Raw genomic sequence first — 10459 nt, forward strand, 5'->3', positions numbered from 1 at the left:
CTTAATTTTTATTTTAGCCACACAGCTTGTGAGATCTTAGTTCCCAACCAGGGATTGAACCCTGGCTCACTGGGCCACCAGGGAAGTCCCTTAAAATTTGCCAATTAAAAAAAAATTTTTTTTTTTGGTGGTGCCACATGGCCTTTGGGATCTCAGTTCCCTGATCAGGAATTGAAACTGGGCCATGGCAGTGAAAAACCCAGCATCCTAACCACTAGGCCACCAGGGAGCTCGTTTTCCTCAACTTTCTGTCATCCTTTTTTATTTAAAAAATTAGAAGTGAAGATGGAAAAAATATTGAACAATTATAGATAAGACTCAAATTCCCTTTGATTGACCTCCTCCCCTCAGCCCCTGTCTGGTCCTCTCCCTGCCCCTCAGGGGTAATCATTGTTTAAGATTAATGAGGATTCTTGCAGAACTTTCTCTAAACAAACAAATTCTATGTGTGTGTTTTTGTTTTAGGAATGTTCACGGCCCCAGATGAGGAAAGGTGCCTTTCCCTTTCCCTTGTTAGGCTGTGGTTGATAAACAGGTTATTTTTATACAGCAGGGAATGAAAGTCCGAAACTGCCAGAAACAGATGTCTACCAGCAGAAAACCAGACGAATTTTTCCAGTAAAGTGCGTTTTATTTCCTACTTAAAATATTATTAAGCAAAACTCAAATATTTCACATTCTGATCTTAGCCCCGCTCCTACTGAGGACCTTCTGCTAGAATTTCCCAGAGGAGGGAAGATGTCCTGTCTCCAATGCATGCTCAGTTGCTCAGTCTGACCCTTTGCAAGCCTGTGGACTGTAGCCCGCCAGGCTCCTCTGAGCATGGAATTTTCCCGGCAAGAGTACAGGTGGTGCGATGCTATGCCCTCCTCCAGGGGATCATCCCAACCCAGGGATTGAACCTGCGTCTCCCACAGTGCAGGTGGATTCTTTACCACTGAACCACTGGGGGAAGCCCCCTGTCTCCAGTTCAGTTCGGTTCAGTTGCTCAGTCGTGTGCCATTCTTTGCAGGAGTCGGGAGGTGACAAAGGGAGTCCCTTTGTCTCCAGGGAGGTGAGCAAAAAGCCGCTTGTACAGCCTGTGGTCACTACTTCTCCCTAGCAAGGAGCTTACCCCTCCTGCCTTTATACCGAGATAGTTGAATGCACCTTCCCTTTCTGATTTGGAAATGGTAGGTTACCTCTGTTCTTAAAAGGAAATACTACGCAAGCCTGCAGTAATTCTCCTAGCTCAGAGCCAGAAAGAGCCTATGGAACCAATTATGCATTGAGTCTCTGTACTCATTAAAAATGATCTCTTGGAAATGAAACAGCTCAAGACTGGCAAGTCCATGTTCTTCTTGGGTTGATTTTAAAAGTCCATCTTTTGGACCTAGAGACTGTCATACAGAGGGAAGTGAGTGAGAAAGAGAAAAGCAAATATCTTCTATTAATGCATATATGTGGAATCTAGAAAAATGGTACAGCTCAACCTACTTGCAAGGCAGAAATGGAGACACAGAGGTAGAGAACAAACATATGGACCCCGGTGCGGTCGGGGGTAAGAATGGGGAGTGGAATGAATTGGGAGATTGGGATTGACATGTATACAGTTATACTTTATGCATACTTTATACTATGTATACAATAGATCACTGATGAGAACCTACTGTATGGTTCAGGGAACTGTCTGTACTCAGAGCTCTGTGGTGACAAAGAGTGGATATATATAGACTGATTTGCTTGCTGTACAGCAGAAACTAACACAACATTGTAAAGCAATTAAACTCCAATAAAAAATTTAAAAATAAATAAAGATCCATCTTTTTCAGCTTCCCTGGTGGCGCAGTGGTAAAGAATCCATCAGCAATGCAGGAGCCTCAGGAGATGTGGGTTCGATCCCTGCATTGGGAAGATCCGCTGGAGGAGGGCATGACAACCCGCTCCAATGTTCTTGCTTGGAGAATCCTACAAACAGAGGAGCTTGGAGGGCTACAGTCCATGGGGTCGCAAAGAGTTGGACATGACTGAAGCGACTTAGCATGCACATACCATCTTTTTCCAGATAAAGAAAGGATTGTTAATTGGCCTCGCACCCCAGCCTGCCGGGCAGAATTCTCCAAGGGCCTAGCACACTTGCATTTTGGGTTTTGCTTTGTTTTCTTATGAGGGTTGCCTGGTGGCTCAAATGGTAAAGCATCTGCCTGCAATGTAGGAGACCTGGGTTTGATCCCTGGGTTGGGAAGATCCCCTGGAGAAGGCAGTGGCAACCCACTCCGGTACTCTTGCCTGGAAAATTCCATGGATAGAGGAGCCTGGTGGGCTACAGTCCACGGGGTCACAGAGAGTTGGACACGACTGAGCGGCTTCACTTTTCTTTTGTTTTCTTATACATGATACACAGTACACATCCTTCTAAAATTTGCTGTTTTAATCCAGTAATAGGTCTTAGAGATCATTTCGTGTTATACATGTAGAACTGTTAGTTTGGATAGAGGATGGATATATGCAGGCTTTTTAGCCATTTTCCTTTTTAGGAAATATTTAGTTTAGAATATTCAGTTTTTCCCCCAACATCTCATTATTACAAATGGTGTCGCATAAATTTCTAAAGTATCTGTATGTCTGTGGGAGTGTTCCTTTAGAATAGATTCTGGGCACTGGAATCGCTGAGTCATGGGGTGTGCACATTTTTCACTTTAATAGATACTGGCAAATTGCTCTCCAAAGAGGCTCTACAATTCACACGCCCACTAGCTGTGGGATGAGAGCGCGCCTCCTCACACCCTGCTCACTTGTCATATTAGCAAACCACTGTGGACCATCGAATTGGGGGAAATGCTGTCATGCTGTTTCAGTGTCCATCCCCTGATTACCAGCGAGGCCCAGCATCCTTCTGTGATTGTCGGCCGTTGTATTTCCTCCTTGTTTTCGACATCTTTTTATCCTTGGATCACCACAGGTGTCTTCAAGACCAGTCTTGGTTCTTCCCTGTGAAAATCCTGTTTTAAGACTCACATTGCAGGGCCTCCACCAGTCCTGTGGATCCCTTCAGATTGTTGTTTTTTTTAAGTTGTGGAGAACCCTTTATTGTGGCATGTGGGATCTGGTTCCCTGACCAGGGGTCAAACCCAGGCTTCCTGCATCAGAAGCATGGAACCTTAACTACAGGACCACTGGGGAAGTCCCCTTCAGATGTTTGCCCTCATCCTAGGTGCTTAATGTCCCTGTGGCAGTGGGGGTCACTCCTGTCTCCCCTACAAACCTCCAGAAACTTCAGACTTGCATGGAGGTGGTGTGCCTTTCCTTATTTGCAAAATTCCAGTAGGACTTGGAGGAACCCCAGACTGCTCTGCCTCAGCACCAAACACCTCCCTAAGACTGCACCTCTTCTGGTTCAGACTGAAGAGCAACTTGGTGCATGCAGCCTTTTTAAAAATTGAGATAAAATTCCATATTTTAACCATTTTATAATGTACAATTCAGTGGATTTTAGGATTTTTCCTAATGTTGTGCAGATAACACCACTCTCTGATTCCAGAACATTCCCATCTCCCCTAAAAGAAACCTCATGCCCACTAGCAGTCAGTCTCACTTCCCCCCTCCCCCATCTCCTGGCAATGACTAATCTATTTTTGGTCAATATGGATTTGCCTGTTCTTAACATTTCATACATATGGAGTCGTATAATATATGGTCATTTATGTCTGGCTTCTCTCACTTTAGCAAAGTATCTTCAAAGTTTTCCCACGTTGCAGCATGACTTCAGTTCATAATTCTTTTTTATGGCTGAATAATGCTCCAAAATCACTGCAGATGGTGACTGCAGCCATGAAATTAAAAGACGCTTACTCCTTGGAAGGAAAGTTATGATCAACCTAGATAGCATATGAAAAAGCAGAGACATTACTTTGCCAACAAAGGTCCGTCTAGTCAAGGCTATGGTTTTTCCAGTGGTCATGTATGGATGTGAGAGTTGGACTGTGAAGAAGGCTGAGCGCCGAAGAATTGATGCTTTTGAACTGTGGTGTTGGAGAAGACTCTTGAGAGTCCCTTGGACTGCAAGGAGATCCAAACAGTCCGTTCTGAAGGAGATCAGCCCTGGGATTTCTTTGGAAGGAATGATGCTAAAGCTGAAACTCCAGTACTTTAGCCACCTCATGCGAAGAGTTGACTCATTGGAAAAGACTCTGATGCTGGGAGGGATTGGGGGCAGGAAGAGAAGGGGACGACAGAGAATGAGATGGCTGGATGGCATCACCGACTTGATGGACAAGAGTCTGAGTGAACTCGGAGTTGGTGATGGACAGGGAGGCCTGGCGTGCTGCGATTCATGGGGTTGCAAAGAGTCGGACACGACAGAGCGACTGGACTGAACTGAATATTCCATCATACAGGTGTCTCACATTCTGCCCATCCATTTATCAGCTGATGAACATTTGGGTTGTCTCCACTTTTTGTCTGTTATGAAAGAAGCTTCTGTCAACATTCACTATAGGTTTTAACTGAACATATGTTTTGAGTTCTCTTGAGTATGTACCTACAATTGGAATGCTGGGTCATACGTTAATTCTTTGTTTAGCCTTTTCAGGAACTGCCAAACTGTTCTCCACAGTAACTGAACCATTTTGCATTCCCCCTAGTGGTACATGTAGTTACTGTACAAGCTTACCATCATCTGTCAATTTCCATTAAAAAATTATAGCCACCCTAGTTATACATTCTTTTCATGTCCTTTTTGGACATTTATATATCTTCTTTAAGAAATGTCTGTTCAAATCCATTGCCCATGTTTAAATTGGATTAGTCGTCCTTTTTGTTTGGTTAGAAGAAGTCTTTATATATCCTGCATGTTAGACTCATCAAATATGTGACTTGCAAATATTTTTTCCATTCTATGAATGTTTTTTTTTTTCACTTTCTTGGTAGTGTCTTTTGATACACTAACATGTTTAATTTTGATAAAGTCCAGTTTATTGCTTGTGATCTCGATTTTCATATTTAAGACATCCTTGCATAACCCAGTGTCACATGGATTTACACCTGTTTCTAACAGTTTTATTTCTTTGCTCTATTTCAACTTAATTTTTATATATGATTTGAGGTAAGAGTTCAACATCATTCTTTTGCCTGTGAATATGCATTGTCCCAGAACTAGTCGTTAAAAAGGGACAATTCATTTCACATTGAGTGATCCTGATGCCCTGTCAAAATCAATTGGCCATAGATATATGAATTGATTCCTGGACTCTTGAGTTTATTCCATGGATCTGTCTGTCTGTCTTTATGCCAGTACCACACTGGTTTGACTACCAAACCTTTGTAATAAGTACTGAAATTGGGAAGCGTGAGTCCTCCAATTTTATTCTTCTTTTTCCAGATAATTTTGGTTATTCTATATCTCTTCTATTTCTGTACAAATTTTAGGATTAGCTTGTCTATTTTTGTAAAACAAGGCAGTTAGAATTTTGATAAGGGTCGCACTGGATCTGTAGATGAATTTGGGGAGTATTGTCATCTTAAAAAATGTGAAGTCCTGAGACTTCCCTCACAATCCAGTGGTTAAGATTTTACGCTTCCACTGCAGGGGGCACAGGTTCAATCCCTGGTCAGGATTCCACATATCTTATGGCTGGAAAAAAAAAAATCAGAAAATCAGAGTCCTCCAATCTATGAGAAGATAAGCTATTTTTCCATTTATTTAGATTTTCCTTGATGTCTTTCAACATTGCTTTGTAGTTTTCATTGTACAAGTGTTGCACTTGTGCATGTCTTCTTTAAATGTATTCCTAAGTATTTTATTCTGTTTGATGCTGGGCATGTAACTATTCTTAGTTTCATTTTCGAATTGTTCATTGTTCGTGTAACATTTTGACTTTCAGAGGAGGCCATTGTTTTCTCCACAGGGTTAGAACTTGGTGTGTGTTATGATTACATCCGGTGGGCCGTGGCTTGGGTTACCTGTGACTTATCTGAAGTCACTGATGGAGCATTTGATTCTGTGACGGAAAGGGAAACTTATCTGACTCATCTTCCCCACACTTCCTTTTCTTTTGTCTCCCTCTACTGGGAGAGGAAGAGGGTGGTTTGGTGACGGGAGCTTCCCCATCTCTCACAGTTGCTTTCCCTGACCTTGGGGCACCTCTGAGGCATTTCTGAAGGTCGAGGGCTGTGGCAGCCATCCCTATTATGTGTGAGTTGGACCAGAATCCTCCCTTCTTTGATGAACGTCTTGCCCACAGAGGAACAGAGAGGGTGCCTAACCCAAGGTCACATAGATTTACACCTGGTTCTAAAAGTCTTATTTCTTTGATCTATTTCGACTTAATTTTTTGTATATGATTTGAGGTAAGAGTTCAACATCATTCTTTTGCCTGTGAATATGCATCGTGCCAGCACCAGTTGTTAAAAAGACTACTCATTTCATGTTGAGTGGTCGTGGTGCCCATGTCAAAATCAATTGGCCAGAGATGCATGAATTGATTTCTGGACTCTTGAGTTTATTCCATGGATCTGTATGTCTTTATGCCAGTGCCACACTGTTTTGATTACCAAAGCTTTGTGTTAAGTATTGAAATTGGGAAGCATGAGTCCAATTTTGGTGTGAGCCCCTCCAGGAAGGGTCCTGGAGGTGGGTGGGATCAGAGCAGTCTGGGGAGGGTGAAAATCTGGTAAATGGGATGACACAGTTCACCTGTACTAGAGCTCAGAGACAGCAATGAGAGCTTTAGGATGGGCAATGGGGAGGGGAGGGGTTCTGTGGCCAAGGAGACCCCATCATATGTTCATGCTAAAACAATGGGATAGGCTGGCTAGGTACAGCTGTAGGAAGCAGGATATTTGCAAGTTTGTGTGTTTTGATATTCGAGGGCACAGAAAAAAAAGTCTATGCATAGTTACTGGAATTTAAAGATCCAGTAACTTTACTTATTAATCAATTTCAAACCTTATTTTCCTTAGGCTCTTTAGGTTCAAATAAGTTTTGTTATTCTGTTAAAAATACAATAAAAATGTAAAATCTTACTTATTATTTTTCTTTAATTTCAACCTATAGGTTTTGTTTGACTCTTTATAATAGAGTAAAACAAAGGCAGTGATCTTCACTTTTACTGAGCATTTTTTTATGGTGGTAAAGTACACGTAAAAATTACCATCTCAACAATTAAGCATACAGGCCAGTATAGCTATCAGTGCAGGGCTTCCCTGGTGGCTCAGACGTAAAGAATCTGCCTGCAATGATAGAGTCCCTGGTGGCTCAGACGTAAAGAATCTGCCTGCAATGGTAGAGACCCGGGTTCGATTCCTGGGTCAGGAAGATCCCCTGGAGAAGGGAAAGGCTACCTACTCCACTATTCTCGCCTGGAGAATTCCATGGACAGCGGAGCCTGGTGGGCCACAGTCCACGGGGTTGCAAAGAGTCGGACATGACTGAGTGACTAATCAACATACAGGCCAGTGGTATTAAATACATTCACCTGTTGTGAAGCCATCGCCATCATCCACCCCCCACCCCCACGAACTCTTCTTAACTTGTAAAACTGAAATTCTGCATGCATTAAACAAAACTCCATTTCCCCTCCTCCTAGCCCCTCGCAACCTCCGTCTTACTTTCTGACACTATGATCTTGACTATTCTAAGTACCTCAGATAAATGAAATGAATAGTTTTCTCATGATGCCCTCAAGGTTCATCCCTGTTGTAGCATATTGTAGAATCTTCTTCTTTTTTAAGGCTGAACAATATTCCACTTCATGCATATACCACATTATGCTTATTCACTCATCTGTCAATGGACATACGAGTTGCTTCCACATTTTAGCTATTGAGAATAATGCTGCTGCAAACACAGTAAACCAATCTCTTCTACACCCTGCTTTCAAGTCTTTTCTGCATATAGCCAGAAATGCAATTGCTGGATCATGTGAGAATTCTATTTTTAATCTTTTCGGCACCACTGTTTGCCAGTAGCTGTACTGTTTTTACATTCCCATCAACAGTGCATGAGATTTCCAATTGCTCCACATTTTTGCCAACACGTATTTTCTGTTTTTTTTTTTTTTTTATAGCACCCATGCTAACGTGTATGAGGTGATACCTCACTGTGGTTTTGTTTCACACTGCTCTGATGATTAGTAATGTTGAACAATCTTTCCATGTGCTTATGGGCAATTTATCTGTCTTCTTTGGAGAAATGTCTATTCCACTTCTTAGCACGTTTTTTTTGGCCATGCCACAGGGCGTGTGGGATCTTAGTTCCCTGACCAGGAATTGAACCCATGCTCCTGGCCATAGAAGCGCAGAAACTTAACCACTGGACTGCCAGGGAATTCCCTCTTTGCACACTTTTGAGGGTTTTGTTGTTGCTGTTATTTTTTTAAATTGCTATCGAGTTATTAGAATTCTCGCTATAATCAGGATATCAATCCCTTATCAGATATATGATTTGCATATATTTTCTCCCATTCTCTGGGTTGCTCTTTTACTATGTTGATAGCATCTTTTGGTAAACAAATTCTGAAAATTTTCATGAAGTTAAATGTGTTTTATATATGTATATATATGTATATATAGTCAGATTATTTTCCATTATAGGTTATTATAAAATATTGAATATAGTTTCCTGCTCTATACTATAGGTCCTTGCTTTTTCTGTTTTACATATATGAGTGTGTATGTTAATCCACACTCCCAATTTACCCCTCCCCACCCTTTCTCCTTTGGGAACATAAGTTTTTCATGTTTGTGAGTCAGTTTCTGTTTTAAATATAATTCTTTTGTATTATTTTTTAGATTTCTGCATGTAATGGTATATAATATTTGTCTTTGTCTGACTTACTTCACTAAGTATAATATGGTCTAGATCTAGCCATGTTGCTGCAAATGGCAATATTTCATTCTTTTGTATGGCTGGTTAATACTCTATTTTATATATATACCACATTTTCTTGTATCGATTGTTTGTTGATGGGCACTTAGTTTGTTTCCAAGTCTTGGCTATTGTAGACAGTGCCGCTTGCTGAGAGGTTTTTTAAAAATTAATTAATTTAATCTGTGGCTGTGCCGGGTTTTCGTTGCCTCGTGGGCTCTCCAGCTGTGGCCAGCAGGGGCTACTCTGTTGTGGTGCACGGGCTTCTCACTGCGGTGACTTCTCTTGTTTCAGAACACAGGCTCTAGGGCATGGGGCTTCAGCAGTTGTGGCCCACGGGCTTAGTTGGCACATGGCATGAGGAATCTTCCTAGAGCAGGGATTAACCGGTGTCTCCTGCAGTGGCAGGCGGATTCTTTATCACTGAGCCATGAGAGAAGCCTGCTGAGAGATTTTTGATTACTGATTTAATTTCCTAACTAGTTACAGGTCTATTCAAACTTTATGTTTGTGATGTAGTCTTCGCAAGTTTTGTGTCTCTAAGAGTTCATTCATTTCATCTAGGTTATCCAGTCTTTCGGTGTACAGTTCGCAGTACTCTCTTATAATCCTTTTCATTTCTGTAGAATGAGTAGTAATGTGTATTTAATTTGATTTTATTATTTTTGGCCGCTCTTCACAGCTTGCAAGATCTTAGTTCCCCAGGCAGGGATCGAACTCGTGCCCCCTTGTAGGGGAAATGCAAAATTCTAACCACTGGACCCCCAGGGAATTCCCTCATTTCTGATTTTAGTAATTTGTCTTCTCTCTTTTTATCTTAGTTCATCTAACTTAAAGTTTGCTGATTTTGTTGATCTTTTCAAAGAACCAACTTTTGGTTTCAGTGATTTTCTCTGTAGTTTTCCTGTTCTCGATTTTGTTTATCTTTGCCCTAATCTGTGTTATTTACTTCCTTCTGCTAGCTTTGGGTTTAGCTTGTTCTTCTTTTTCTAGTTCCTTGAATTGTAAAGTTAGGCTGTTGATTTGAAATCTTGCTTTTTTTAATGTAGGAAAATTTGCTATAAAATTTCCACTTAGTACCACAATCACTACATCCCCAAAGTTTTAGTATGTTGTGTTTTCATTTGCCTTTAAGTATTTTATAATTTCCTGTGTGGTTTCTTCTTTGATCCATTAGTTGTTTAAAATGTAAAAGTGTTGTAAAAATATGCTGTTTCATTTCCACAGTATTGTGAATTTTACAGTCTTCATTTTGTTATTAATTTCCAACTTCATTCTATTGATCAGAGAAGATACTTTTAATGATATCTATCTTTTAAAATCTACTGAGGGACGTCCATGGTGGTCCAGTGGTTAAGACTCTGAGCTTCCACGGCAAGGAGCGTGGGTTTGATCCCTGGTCAGAAAACTAAAATTCTGCATTGCCATATGAGGCTACCAAAGAAAAGAAAAGAAACCAAAAAGAACTCAAATATATGTGAAGCTTAGCATGAGTCTGATTTCCTTCATCACATCTTGTTGGGATCAGTTAAGGCTTGACTGGAGAAGCAAAACCGCTGTGAGTGACATGGAATAAGGGACTGAGGAAGGGTCTGTGGTGGGCCTGAGATCACC

The sequence above is a fragment of the Bison bison genome, unplaced genomic scaffold (assembly GCF_000754665.1).
Source record: "Bison bison bison isolate TAMUID 2011002044 unplaced genomic scaffold, Bison_UMD1.0 scf7180017864213, whole genome shotgun sequence".
Lineage (NCBI taxonomy): Eukaryota > Metazoa > Chordata > Mammalia > Artiodactyla > Bovidae > Bison > Bison bison.